This window comes from Alligator sinensis, unplaced genomic scaffold (genome assembly GCF_000455745.1).
Source record: "Alligator sinensis unplaced genomic scaffold, ASM45574v1 scaffold100_2, whole genome shotgun sequence".
In the NCBI taxonomy this organism is placed as follows: domain Eukaryota; kingdom Metazoa; phylum Chordata; order Crocodylia; family Alligatoridae; genus Alligator; species Alligator sinensis.
In genome coordinates this window covers 320,799-335,463 of record NW_005842694.1, presented here as the reverse complement: position 1 = coordinate 335,463, position 14,665 = coordinate 320,799, and the positions used below count along the sequence as shown (strand labels likewise).

The 14,665-nt window shown below is 42.7% G+C and overlaps 1 long non-coding RNA gene across 2 annotated transcripts; it reads right to left on the bottom strand.

Annotated features, from left to right (window-relative positions):
* Positions 1-5,491: 5,491 nt before the first annotated feature.
* Positions 5,492-14,409, bottom strand: LOC112551971. Of its 2 annotated transcripts, XR_003096328.1 has the most exons (4): positions 13,801-14,409; positions 13,615-13,700; positions 7,896-7,999; positions 5,492-6,489 (listed from the first exon to the last, which is right to left on the bottom strand). It is a non-coding gene; the product is annotated as an uncharacterized LOC112551971 (long non-coding RNA). The 2 variants fall into 2 exon arrangements; XR_003096327.1 differs by lacking the exon at positions 7,896-7,999.
* Positions 14,410-14,665: the final 256 nt, after the last annotated feature.

Sequence of the window (14,665 nt, the reverse complement as noted above, 5' to 3'; positions counted from 1 at the left end):
GACTATTTACATATTTACAGCTCCGGACACCCCTGGGGGCCTCAGGGCATCAGGGGTCGGCCCGCATGAACAAAGAAAGAAGGAAAGAGCCCCGCTTCTCCCCGCCTCCCCCTCCCCTGTGCCACGGGTGCTCTGGGGAATTTTCTCGGGCATATCTAGTTCAGAAGAAGTGAATCAGGGTATTTTTCTTCCTCCCCTGCCTCTGGGAACGCTGACAGCTCCATTGGGTAACAGGGAAGGAGAGCAGGCTTTGGTGAAAGTTTGTTTCTGAGGGCTTCGCTCCAGCTGCAGATGACTCACCCTAAGAGAGCCCTTTTCAAGAAGATTTAAAGGGACCTGCCACCTGGGTTTATTTTATTTTATTTTATTTTAAATATCTGATTTCAGGCCACTTGAAACATTTCACGTAGGACCTTTTTCCTGGTATAGCCTGACATGCTCAGAGCCCCGTGTTTACAGAGCGATGGGGTGGAGCAGGCGCACCAAATGTGCTGGAGCTTGTTTTTCTTCAGCAGCAGCGGCCTCCGTCCTAAGGCAAAGCTCCTCATACTCCAGCCTCCCGGGGATATGTGGAGGAATCATGATCATGAGAATATAGTGCCCTGCCTTCCTGACAGGCTCTCATTACTCCCCAGGCTCATGAAGGACGCTGAGGAGGGAAGAAAGGAACTTTCCAAGTACTCGCCCTGCTCGGTGCTCTGAGGAAGGAAGGCTTCTGTTGCTTCCAGCTTGGCACAGGGGTCAGCAGCTCATTGCTGCTTCCTCAGTTTCTGTTGCTCATCCCAGGGCTATTGAGAAGCACACAGTTTTTTTCCAGGTCCCACTGCTTCCTGGCCCTGCGTAAGAACCCAAGGAATGATGAAGAGGGCGCTTTGTTTCCCAGCTCCATTCAGATGGCTTGTGAATAAAGAGGGTTCCCTCAGTGGTCGCTGCTTCTTGCTGCTGCCTCGCTCTGTGTTGGTAGCCTGGAAAGAGAGACTGCCCAGGGAATCCAAACTCAGAAACAGCAGCAAAGCTTCTGCTAGGTTAGCGGTAAACAGGGGGTTGGTAAGAGCGTGCCACCAAGCTCCCTTCGAGCAGTGCATGAGGGTGAAGTCATTCTGCTAGTACAGGACATGAGACAGGAAGTGCAATCAAGCTTCAAAGAGAACATTGAAACTAGCAAACATGCAAAATGAACCCGCGAGAAAGACCAGGAACACAGCTTGCTTTACTACCTCCTTCCAGTTTTAGTCATCTCTAGTGTCACTTGTAACATTATGACCAATAATGGTAAGCCCACGGATAATATTGGCCCCCTAAAGTGTTCAAATAGCAGTATGATTTTTCCAGTCTGCCTTTGACTGCTCGTGTCTTCCATGCCATACAACTTGGATTCAACATTCTGTGAGTAGCTTCATGGTCTAGCTAAGGGAAATGAGGATCTGCACACATGCTGATTTTTCATGAATATATTTATTGATTGCCATGAGGCCAGGTGGCCATTTGTGGTCCTGGTGAAACTGTCTCTCTCTATTGATTACATTGACTCCCTGAATTAATTTCCTTTTAAGAGTTCAGTGTCTAGGAAATGTACAGTTTCTGGGCTTTGTGGTGACCAGCTTGAGGAGGAACTGAACTTGGGGAGGACAGACACATATTTTGATTCACTTTGTTATTGCCAACGGGGGCTAGATTTGACTGGAAACCTCAAAGTGAGGTGTTTCACATCCCATTACTCCACCTCTGAGCCCTCCAATCTCTCCAAACATAAACTTCATGTTCCAAATAAATGTTTGGCCTCTTCCTAGCAGAACATCAGGTAGGCTAGTATTTTAAATAATTTGGGGGAAGTGTGGAGCTTCTGTACTGAATGATTTTAACTGAGACACTGAGACAAGATATTATATTTGCCTACTATCATTTCCGTGCTATACGGAACTGGATAGAGGTAGGAGGGCATTTGTAACCGTGCCCTCCTTACTGCAGCCCTACCAGTCCTCAAGGAATCAGGGGGTCACCTGCCAAAAATTTCTATATAGTGTTGATGGAGGGCTTCTCACCATTCCTCATTGATTATGCATGACTTCATTCTTTCCTAGACCACTACCCATGTCCTGGCATGTTTGTCTTCTCCCATAGAAGGAAGGATTCACCCCCCTGAATCACCCACCACAAAGGTGCACACAGTCTTTGTTGTCAGGGGAGCTTCTGAGCAGTGGGCTTTGGAGTCTGCCTACACGCAGTCTACATTGGTTGAACTAAAATAAGTTATTTAATGGGTTTAGTATCATTGCAACCCTTTTGGTAGACTCTTGTAAACACTTACAGCTGGCTTATGCTGATCTACCTACATTTTGTAAGTTACAGTGGTTTGCACTAGTTGTACTAAATTAATGTTAAAATCAGATTTTAGTTAAACCAGTATAAGCTTTCTAAGTGGACAAAGGCCACAGAGTTAACAACCTAGTAAGACAAATGGGCCATTTATATTATGGCTAAAGCTGTTGATTGAGGCACACATTGCTGCATTTGCTGTACTTCATCCACAGTTTTTATTGGCTTTATAGTAAAAAAAAAACAAACCCCAAAATGATATCATGTATCTAATATTGTGTATAATTTCCTTAATGATGTGCTGCTTCACAGGAGCTTTGTTTAAACATGCCACTAGCTATAAGTCAAGTAAAAACTTAAATGGGAAAATATAAAAATGAGGTAATAAAATGCAATCAGATGTTACTGTTATTCACAACTGGCTCTCAGCCCATGAATTTAATACCCACAGATCCTGTCTAGAGTTTGAAAAATACTGTAATAAAATTAGTCTTTAAACTCAGGCTCCTTGTGATTCAGCATAATAATCAGATCTTTAAATTGTGAAGGATACTGAAGAGTAGAAATCAAAATTATGTCATGTTAAATGTAGGAAACATGATACAACAATCACCTAAACTTTTGAAGTTCTGATATGGTTAAAGTATTGCAAACAGATCAGTATATTTTATGAAGCAAATATAATGTGATGTTAATTTTAAGGTAAACCTTTCAACAGGCTTCCATGTGAAATGATAAGTGGAATCATTATTGTTCACAAAACTTCCTAGCACCAAATGGGATACAATAATCTTAGAAAAAATAATTGTATGACTGTTCTACAATTCCAGTTAAAAGGCCTGACTTCCCTAGCTTCTAATTTATACCAATCTAAATAAGAGAAGAATTAATTATTAATAGAATTAATTATTTTTTATACGTTTAGAGACAGGTAGTTAAACATATTAGTGAGGCAGAAAGGATGGGAGGATGACACCTTAGACCCCCTCTACACATGCATGGCAGGAGGCCTGATTGTGGGACTGTGTATTAGATCCCATCCCACCTTATTGCATCAGCAAGAAGCAAGCTGCTGCAGTTCAGAGCCTCCAAAGCAGAGGGGCTTCCAGTTGCCAGGGTATCCCCTGCACTCACTCCAGGGGCTGGGGGATTGCAGCTGCCACAATCTCCCAAACTCAGGGGTGTGTGGAACCCATGGGGCTGGGGAATTGTGGCTGCTGATCTCCCAGGCTCAGGGGTGCATAAAACCCCCATGGCTAAAGGATCACAGCTGCTGTGATCTGCCTCTGCCCAGAGCACCTCCCAGAGCAGCCACACTGCCCAGCTGCCAGGACTCAGCTGGGTCCCAGCACCCAGTGTCCACAGCTGCAGGACTCTTGGCAGAATGGGCAGCTGCTGAGACTGGGAGTCCCTTCAGTTGCAGGACTCCCAGCCTCGGCTAGGCATAGTGCATCCCTGTGGCTAGGAGCACCATTAGCTGACAGCCACAGGGGAGACACAGCTACATGTGCAAATTAAAACTTGATGGCAACCAGCTATAAAGTTAGTACACATTTTCAAGGTCTAACTTTAGAGCTGGTTGGAGCTTTTTATGGCATTATAGATACTTTGCACATGTAGCTGGTCTTAAGGTAATTGCTCAATTAACCAGATAATTGTGTAATACCTGTAGAGGGTGCCCTACTTATTTGTTTAGAAAGGCATAAGATTTCCTAGGCTACAGTAGGCTGGGTTGGGTACTCAGTTTACAGAGTCAGGGGCATATCCCAAGGGTCTGCAGAGGTATGGCTTTTGGATTGACCATGCTGCAGGTGCCTCTGGGAATGTTATAAAGTCCTAAAGCCAAATAAGAATCCCCCTTCTCTTCCCCTCCATGCTCAAGAGCACATCACCTTCCCTCCTTCCCCTTTCCCTTCTCCTGCCTTCCACTGCTGCTTTTCCTGCTATCCCAGGGGTGGGGGGAGTTTCAGAGCCATTCCTGCCTGCTCCAGCTGGGCTGCACAGGGAGGTAGGCTCATTTGGGTGATAGCGACAGTAGCAGCAGCAGTGCCTGCTCCCAGAGGACCAGGCAGGATGGGAGAGTGCACATCCCTGCCCATCATCGCTGCTGCTGCCAGTGCTACTGTCACTGTCCCAGCTGAGCCTGGTCACCAGGCAGCCTGGCTGGAGTGAAGAGCAGCAATTCTGAAGCTTCCGCTGTCCTTGGGACAGTTGGGGAAGCAGCGGTGATTACTGGGGGAACAGAGAAAGGGGTGGGGATTTGCCCCTGAACACTGAGGGGAACATGTGGGGATTGTTACCTGCTAGCTCCCATGTGATCTGCATGCACGGGTGGCTGGGGGAGGAGGCTGATCACTAATATATGAAGACTTTCAGGTATTTCATAAGCAACATGACTACCATCCGCCACCTGTTGCAGTTTGGGGAATATGCTGGTCAAATGGTGAATTCCTTTTTGTTTTAAGAACAGTGTCTATTCTTTTAACTTTCAGTGTTAATTATTAAAATTTGGCTTTTGCAGCAGGAACATACTAGGTCTGTTTCTAGGAAGTTGAAATAGGGTTATTCATTATTTGGATGGGCTGCCCCTGCTGGGAAAACAGAGCTGCTACTGGCAGGCCCACTGATTGACTCTACCTAGTTGAAGGGTAGAAAGAGAAAAGGTATGACAAACTACTTTAAAAAAACCCATGTTCTATAAGCCCAGGAGCCACATCTTTGCCAGAATGAAAGGGACAAATGGAAAACATGGAACTAGGTGGGGGCTTTGCCTTTTCTAAGGCAAAGGATTCTCAGAAACATTGAGGACTGAGGCTGCGTGTTATTTCTTGCCAAGACCTGTAACTTTACTATGTTATCTAATAGTGCTTGTTGTAACTTTACTATGTTATCTAATAATGCTTGTGTTGAATTCATTCCTTTGAAATCTTCTCTTTAACTGCTTCACAGATCTGAAAGGGTGAACATGTAAACCAGAGTTTCTACTAGGATCAAGCTCTGGGGGAAGCTTGCATGGATGGGTGGGGAGATGTGAGAAGCTGAGCCTTGGTGACAAAGTATAAAGCAGTTTGGACCGTGTAGTTTCACATCCCAAATAAAGGAAATTCTGGATAAGGAGATAGGTCTGGCTTGCAGCACTACCTGGCTTTGAAGAGTGTGCAGTCTTAAGGCTGGGTCAAATATGGCAGGCTGGTTACTATCCATAGAGACTCAGGCAGAGCTGTACCAATACATTAGGTCTCTTATACTCTGCCTAGGGGAGGAATGTGAGCAATAAAATGATTTGTTTTGGACCTGTATTTTGTAATGCTCATTTTATATGTGCACATGTAAGTTTATCTGAGAGAAGGCCAAGTCAAAGCATTGTGCCAGACAGAAGCAGAAAATGGCCAGCCCTTTCATGGTCCCTAGTTCTTAGTTCTTGTAACAGCCACCAAGAAGAGCTCTGCTTCCTGCACAGATGATCTTTACTTACTGTAGAAAGTTTGGTAGTGCCAATAGAATAAAATTGTTGAGCAGTCTTCATCCCAGAGCTTTAATTAATCTAGATACCCTGGACCTACGCCAGAGCTGTCCAACTTCTGAGTGGCTGTGGGGCCACACAGCCCCTGGCGCATGTCCACCCACCAGTGTGGGTCCCCCCCACCACACTGTGCAGTAAGCACTCCCTTGCAGCATGATACCAGCACTGTGGTTGGTGTGAGCTCCCACTGCTGTACCACACCCCTGCCACTGCCCCCAAGGGCAGGGTAGGAATTGAACGCTGGAAGAGGGAGGGGTAGCTTGAAGTCTTCTGTGGCAGCAGCTGGAAGGTGATGGGGGAAAACAGCCCAAATCCTTTTTAACTTCTAAACTTTTATTGCAAAGAGTAATACAAAGGGACTTGAGAAGGACAGAGGAGCAGGAGGTAGGTCCTCCTACTCCTCACTGCTTGTCATGATTTAGTCTTATGGATAAGCTGAAGGCTTAAGGTGTCTCTCAGGGATGTACCTGTGCAGGAGTTGGGCACAATCTTGATCCTGTTGGTGGTGGGGAGTTCATTTTCACACTTCTGTATTGGGCAGGAACTTTTCACACTGAACATTTGACAGGACTGTTATAAACATCTGTGTTGTGTTTTCAGAAATGTTGTAAAGGAAACTGCTGTTTCCACCAGCAGACATGGGAAAACACCTAGTTTCATATTAAGAGACTAAGGTCACAAGGGATGTCTATGATCATCTCATCTGGCTGCCTGCATAATAAAAGAGCACAGAACTACACAGAGTAACATCTACCTGAACTCTTCCTGAAAGATCACCAGCCTTTATTTAAAGAGCACAAGTGATGGAGAGAATTGACCGTGTTACTAGGTATGTTGCTCCAACGATTAGTTGGTTACCTTCACTGCTAAACTTGGTTTTCCTAGGCTCACCTCTGTACTCTTGTACTACTGGGTTGTATTATGCCTTTTTTCTGCTATAGTAGAGATATCAACAATCAGGAAACTTTTCCCCATCTAAATGCTTACAAATCACGATTAAGTCATGTTTCAGCCTTCATTTGGAAAAACCACTAGATCAAGCTGGTTAAGTCTCTCTCTCAGGTAGAGGTTTTAGACCTTGAACTATTTTTGTAGCTTTTAGCAGAAACCACTTCACTTTTTCAATGAATGTGGATACAAAAACTGAACACAGACAATTTTGTTAGAAACTCAGCATGTAGTCCATGTTAATTGGAAGGCTTACTACCCTTAATGGATTTGACATGCAAATCTGGATCTATTTCTAGAAAACTACTCCAATATATAATTTTCCATTGAAATTGCATGCAATTTGCAATTTTACAACAATGCTTAAAAGCAAAATCAGGTAAAGCACAGTGAATTTACATTTTATTTTAGATTGGGAGTTTGTTCAAACTTGAAACTGAAAGCAGAAGTTTGAAGGTGCACTGGACAAACTTGCCAGGCATAAAATCAAAAGATATAAATAAAACTATTTACTGGAAACTGAAGTCACTGATTTTTTTTTTCATACAGATTTAAAATATTGTTAATATTTTGTAGGCAAAAGACAAAAAAAAAAAAAGGCAGAAAAGGGGTGTTTCTGGAGCAGTCCGTTGGAAAAAAAAAAAAAAAAAAAAAAGGCAGAAAAGGTGTGTTCCTGGAACAGTCCGTTGGAAAAAAAAAAAAAAAAAAAAAAAAAAAAAAAAAAAAAAAAAACACACCACAACAAAAAAAAAAAAACCACAGGAGCTTCAAAAAGACTTAGAAGTAAATCTCATTTTGAGGGAATTTCTGTTTACTTGAATGCCTGCCATCTAATCCCATTTTATGCACCACATGTTCTGGGATTGCTGAACAGTCAGGAGCCTGGCACTAAGAGGTGAGTTCTTTCAGATGATTGCTGGAAAGGAGCATGTGTAGTTTAATCCTTCTCTTGGCAACCTTGAATTCTCAAAATGTTAACACTAGCTAGGCCACAGTAACAGAAAAACAACCAAAAAGGCAAGTAGGTAACAAAGTGTAGTAAGTGATTTATACAAGCAGTGACTTATTTTTCTATAGGCCAGGGGTAATATTTAAAATGTTTAAATACTGTGTTGCAGTTGCAAGATGCTGAGTGACTTCCTCTCTCCTCAAGCAAGGTGCCGATTTCCTTTCTCCTCACACTGGCCTCCATCAGAGTAGCATATTCAGCATCTGGCAAGGGCGAGCACTGCTAAGGTTCTATTGCATTAATTTTTTCCACATAGTACTTTAAACACAGAGTGCAGGCAGAAATATGAAGTAACTGCTAATCACAAAGAACAATGGACATTCCTGTGAACTGTTTTACAGGATGTGGGGTGGAGTTTCACTTGAGCTTGTGTAATTTGTCAGAAGGTCCAAACCACGCTCTGAAAACATGCCTTTCCTTTAGTAGGCACACAACACTGAGTTCCTCTTGCATTGGGTTATGTGCCTGTACTTTACTAAACAGTCAGGAAGATTGTTTTAACACACTTTCTTAAAAACTGTAAGGTCTGAAATTATTAGCAGATCTGCAAGTGCCTTAAATATGCTTTAGTGTAAACTAAAAGGCTTTTCTCCAGCCTGCCAAGATCTGTGTTTAGAGCTCACTATCTTACTTCTACATACCAAAAATCAGAGTTTGGATGCAGCTGGTGATGTTTTATATTTTGGAGGAATAATCACAAAGTGTACAATTTACAGAAGCCTGAGGGGATGGGGGAAGGTGGGAGATTTAGGGGGCTAAGTAAAAAAAAAAAAAATTCCAGAAAACCCTTGCTCTTGCTTGGGGGAAGAGAGAGGAGTGATCACTGGGTTCCTACATTCTCTTGGTGCCTGTTTTGGGCAGCAACCTTCTCTAAGTGGCTCAACTAAAGCTTATGTACATATGCTGAGTACTCTGGTTTGTGAGATCCAGATAGCAGGCTTGGTGATACCTAAGTCCCCTGCAAAATCCCTTGGAGGGCCTAGCACAGAAAACAAGCTCTGAGTATGCCTACCATATCCCAGCAAATAGAGCCCAACATAAAGCAGAGCAGGCACTGTCACTTTCATTTAAAAGCACAGCCAGGAGGAAGAGAGGCTGCTGCTCTCACCTGGCCCTTTTATAAATAGCCTAACCATGGATAGAGCACTTAACCAGTAGTAGGGGAGTTGTCATCTAGGCCCTCCTTAGCCAGAGGGCAATCAAACCCCCATGTTCCGCCTCCCAGGAGAGTGCAATTAACAACACATTACTGAATATGTCAACTGGGGGGGCACCCTCTAACCCTCCTCATGAAGCTGGGCCACCAAAAATTCAGGAGTCACATGGCCACTAAAAGATCAAACAAGAGATTCTCTACAGCCTAGTGGTTAGGGCAGTCATCTGAGAGATAGGGCACCTATGTTCTGATCCTTGGTTTTATAATTATCCCTGGGGTTTTGGCTTTATTTTTATCTAATGGCTCTCTAATGCAAAATATATCAAGTTTTGAGCAGGGACCTCCCCCCTCAGCTGGCTGCCTTGACTGCACTGTAGAATCAAGCTCCTATTTGTTTTCCTTCTGGTCCCAGGACTCCTGCAATCTTGGCCATCTAGTAGCCCGGCTCCAACAAGACCCTTGGAAAGCTCCCCACCCTCAGCATATACAATAGTGTGGTGGTCCCAGCTGGGGAAGTTGGCCTGGGTCTGAAAGGCTGAAGGCCTAGAACCCAAGTCTCAGTTTCTGGACAAGGGTTCTATCCACAAGACTATCATACCACCTACCTTTCCTTCACTCAGTCAGGTGCTTGCCCCAGGAGAGAACTATGGACTCTAGATCGAGTGGACAAAGGAACCCAATGTAAAGCCCTGAGTCAGGTGCCTAAGCTCTGGAGAGGGGCAGCAGAACAGAGACATACCTGTACTCAGTATTTTTGACTGGGTATCTGTAGCTCAGGAGTGTCAAATACAAGGCCTGTGGGGTGGATCTAGCCCACAGAGATATTTTATCTGGCCTGCCAGGCTACTGGTAGACCATGGAGTTTGAGAGCATGGGCTGCTGCAGAATCTAGGGTCCTCAAGCCCCAGTGGACATGACCCTTGGTGGGGGAAGTTTGCTGTGGGGGAAGTTTGCAGTGTGGCAAAGCAATACAGCCCTTGCTTTGCCACACTGACAAAGCCTGCTGCCACTTGTGCCACCTCCACCATAGCAAGTGGCCATACAACTCACAGCTGCTGCTGCCATTCTGCATTCCAGGCTGGATCCAGCCCACAAGAAGTCTTGCAGTCTGGATCCAGCTTGGGGTACAAGGTGAGTTTGTCACTACTACTCTAGCTCTTTACTCCACAAGCATCTATCTGTCCCTAGTCACTGAAAGATGGCCTCTGTACTTTTTTTGCTGTTGAATCAAAGTGGATGAGAAGAGAGAAAGTAGTAGATGAGTATAAGGGGTTGGGTGAAGAACAGACTGGCAAGAGATGGGAAATGAGGGGCCACTGAAATTAAAGAAAGAGATGACTAGCTAGACAGGGAAATAGGTAGAAACCATTGTGAAGAAAAAATGAGGGCAGAGAGGAGAAACTGAAGTGACAAGGAGTTGAGTCTGGGCCAAGAAACAGAAGGGGAATGGTGTGGGACAGTGAGATTGAATGAGAAGCTCAAGGAGATGGTGACTGGGGCTAGATCCAGGGAAGAGAAATGAAGATAAGTAGACAGGAATGCAACTGGTACAAGGACCTGTGAGTAGGAGGAAACATGCTTGGGACAGGTGGGAAGGGATGGGGAAGAAGGTCAAGTTTGTAAGAAAGGGTAGAAGAGCTTGTACTATGGCATATTCTTCGCCAGGGCCTGAAACCAAGCCCAAGATTTTGGAATCCTACCATTTCTCTGCTGTAAGGAAACACCCATGAAACCCAGTAGCAAGCATGTCTCAGTCCACTCAAATTACTACTGCTCTCACTTACTCTGGTAGCCGAGTTCACGTACAGTCTAATCCTGTGGATGAATTTATGCTGCCACAAAATGCAATCCGATGGTTCAGTTTGATTTAAAAAAAATCACCAAGGAAATGATACACAAAACAAATATTAAAAGAACATTATTAAGGTTGTAAAATCTATTCTGTCAACAGTTAGCAAAGGTCATACTTGATGCCTGTGTAGCCTTGCTGCCCTTGGCATGTGTATTCTGGCAGAACTACGTTATTATAGATCAGGTTTCCATAGGGCCTATGCCTCATTTCAGTGCAGCAGATGGTAGCTTACTAGCCAAGAGTACTACCCCTGCTTTTCTTGTTCAGTGTGGCCTCATGGCTCCTTCACTTATCATCCCAACACTGCTCCAAAGACTGAATTATTACTCTCCTCCTGGTTCTTCCTTTGATGTTCATCAGTATAGTAAGGGACTTAAGTGGTCAGTATTGCCCTCATTTATTCCCATTTGAAAAATATGCTGCTGAGGAGTAGAGATTGAATATTCACTATTTTGGGTGCCCATTTTGAGACAGTCTGTACAGAACTTGATTTTTCAGAGTACAGAGCATCATAGAGCAGTTGATGTAGAAGCCTTGGGTGGGCAGGGACCTCAGGGGGTCATCTAGTTCAATCCCCTGTAGATACAGGATGCACCCATCCTAGACGCATGTTCAAGCATTACTCTTTAAATCAACTTCAACTGGATCCGAGTACTCAGTACTACTTCAAAATCAGACCATAGTGTTTCAAATGAAGCATCCATAATATGAAATACAAAAAGACACCCCCCCCCCAAAAAAAACAAAACAAACAAACTTAGCAACTCATGAAGTTTATCTTAAATTTGTATAATACCACACAGGAGTTGAGGCAGAGGCAGGGACAGAGACAGAATTCAGTTAAGGCAGGTAAATATTACCCTGGTTAACCCTAAGCCTCTCCTTTCTCTTTCTGCAATCCCCTACCTTATGTACTACATATAGTGCAAGGAAACCGTGGCAGGAATCCTACAGACAACAGAGCAGGGTGTGCATCAGAGCAACAGGAAGTGATCATGTCATTAAAGAGTTAAGATACATGCACAGTTGGGGACTGAATTGTACAGGAAACCTTGATTGTGGCATTTCCTAACTTCTGCATGCTTGACTTTGATTATCAAATAGGTGGGTTTGTTGGGTTATTTTTTTTTAACCTAGTCTGTGTATAGTACAGAGATGTAATGTTTGACTCGGTAATCTTGCTTTTTATAATATGAAATACAATAAGACATCTCAGAGTATTCTCATTTAATGGATAAAACAATGTTTATTGATGGAGGAAGCTTTCATAACTAACTTTTTACCATAATTCCAGTACTCCTTGAGCTACTAGCCATGCTGACAGTGGGATTACTGTTTACAACTACAACATTTTGAAGTTTTAGAAGAGTCCTAAGGTCTGTATTCAGACAAACCAAAAGCAGAAGTGAGCTGCAGGGAGCTTCATGGAATTAATTCTGTTTGTGGTTTGTGATGTCAACAAAGTTCTTTCTCCTTGTTCTTCTTGGAGTTAGGCTGGAGCAAGATGCAAACCAGTCATTATTATGTACACTCTTTTCTGTGTGTCAGGGCAACTCCCATAAACCCTGGCTGTACTAACCTACATACTGAGGACTCTGCTTTAGTGTTTACTGCTAGACACAGAGCTTGTCCCAACCTATGTGCAACTTGTAAATGATCTCTCATAATAAAAGTGCCTTTTGCACAGAAATGCAAGCTCATGATTGCAACCACCTGAAGTACAACATAGTAAATCTCATCTCTGGCTTCTAGTATTGAATACACCCCATGTCTGTCTAACAACTCAAGATCAATTATGTTATAGTGCCCAACTCATGGTCTGAGGTGCTTGATTTGATTAATCAAGTCCCATTGCTGTTAATTAGATGGTAAGCCTCCAATTTAAGGTGTTAAACTCAAGTAATCAAGTCCTGTTATAATCAACTAAAACCTCCAGGGTGGTCAAGGATTTTGTGCATGTCCATTTTACCAACAACCACTAGGGATGGATTGGAAAGGTTAACATCTACAATGCAATCAAAGAATGACCTCCACCTTACTGGCTGTGTCCAGTCTGTAATCAGTCCATCAAGAAAATATGCTTTGAAGAATGAGCATAAAAGAGTTCAGAGGCCAGCACAGCCTGCTCACCCCAGGGGAGAACCCTGTAACCTGCACACAGCTGACCACCTCAGCAACAGATCCACACCCCGTGAGAACTGCAACCATCAGAACCGCTTCCTTGCCCACGATTGCTGAGAAAACACTTACCCCTAGAGCTACACTGGATTTGATTATAACTTGCTTTATTTGTTTATTGCAATAGCCTGTCATTTTCTTATCAAGCTCATTATTTAATAAAGCCCTTCTGCTTAATATTGATGGAAGTGTTGTGTCAATCCTCTTAAAGCACTAAGTATCCCATTTCAAATTGCAACATTTATGGTTTTACTTGTTCTTACAGTGAATAGAGGTTGCATTGATAACAGACCTTTTAAACCGGAGGATCACTGACTCAAAGCAATAGAGGAACTATTCTATCAGTCACTGCAATGCAGCTGCTTCCAGAGTGAAGTATTCTAGCTGTTGAACAGCAGATATCATGACAGTTTAGAAACAGAAATCAAGAGATCCATAACCAAATGAAGCTACAGGGAGAATTTAAGTAAATATAATGCTGGTCAACCTCCAACTTGCATAATAGAATCAACCACTGTATTCCAAAACAGTCCACAAGGCTTTTACTGTGGACAGGACCTCAGATTTTATATCTTATCTGAAAGACAGTGTACTATGCAGTTAATATTCTGTACATATTTGTTCATTTCTACCTCAGAAAGAAAGATGTAACGTTGTTACAAAGGTCACCTTCCTCCAGTCTTTGGATTTTTCTTCCAGCTCTCCCATCCAAGGGCTCCTAGGATAATTCTCTTTTTAGTATTTGCTTTCTGACAAGATCTTATCTAAGGTGAAGGATTCAACAAAGCAAACCAGTTATTAGTACTATAATGTAATACCTTCTAACTGTCAAACTGTGAGGCAGCATTGAGTAGAATACAGCAGGGGTCTGTCCCATATCTAATACTGTTGGATGTGTACACTTTAATCCATAACTTGGATAGTGGAGTAGAGTTTGCTAATCATATTCAGAAAGAAGTAGAAGAGACCATAAGTAAAATTGAGAGATGGGCATTATTAAGTCATTAGTAAGACAAAACTATAATCTTACCATACATATTTTTTCAGTACAGTATTTAAGCTACCCATAATTAAGTCATAAGAAGTGTCCATCAAATCTCAAAAACAAAAACAAAAAGTGATTTTAGCATGCAGAACAGTCCCAGTGCCAGAGTTGTTCAGAAATGTATGTAGATATCTGAAGATAACAACAACCACCCTCCAACATTAAAACTTACCTGCTAATTAAACCTTAATGGAAGTAGGGCACTACCAATCCTTAGTATTATTTTTTTTTTAAAGTGCTAAATTATTATTTCTAAAATAAAGAGCATATTTTAATACATGTTGTAGTTATAATTTATTCTAAAATTTAAAAAATGCCACATCTTTCACACTATATCTGTAGTAACATACTTCTAATTAAAACTGCATTGGTTCTATATTTGACTGTCACACAAACAGATAGGGAGACTGTAAAAGAGGATCATTTGAACAAAACATCTCTGCAGCAGCTCATTGTAATGATACAAGCAGGGAATTAAGATTTCAACAGAAAGGATTAGCAGGAGAATTTCTAAACAAGGTCAGGTTTTCATGCAAATAATCCTACCAATATGCTATATATTTGGAAGGAGGAACATTTAAGTAACACTTGTCTGATTATACATGGTCACTTAGACTCACTCTACCCTACACACATTT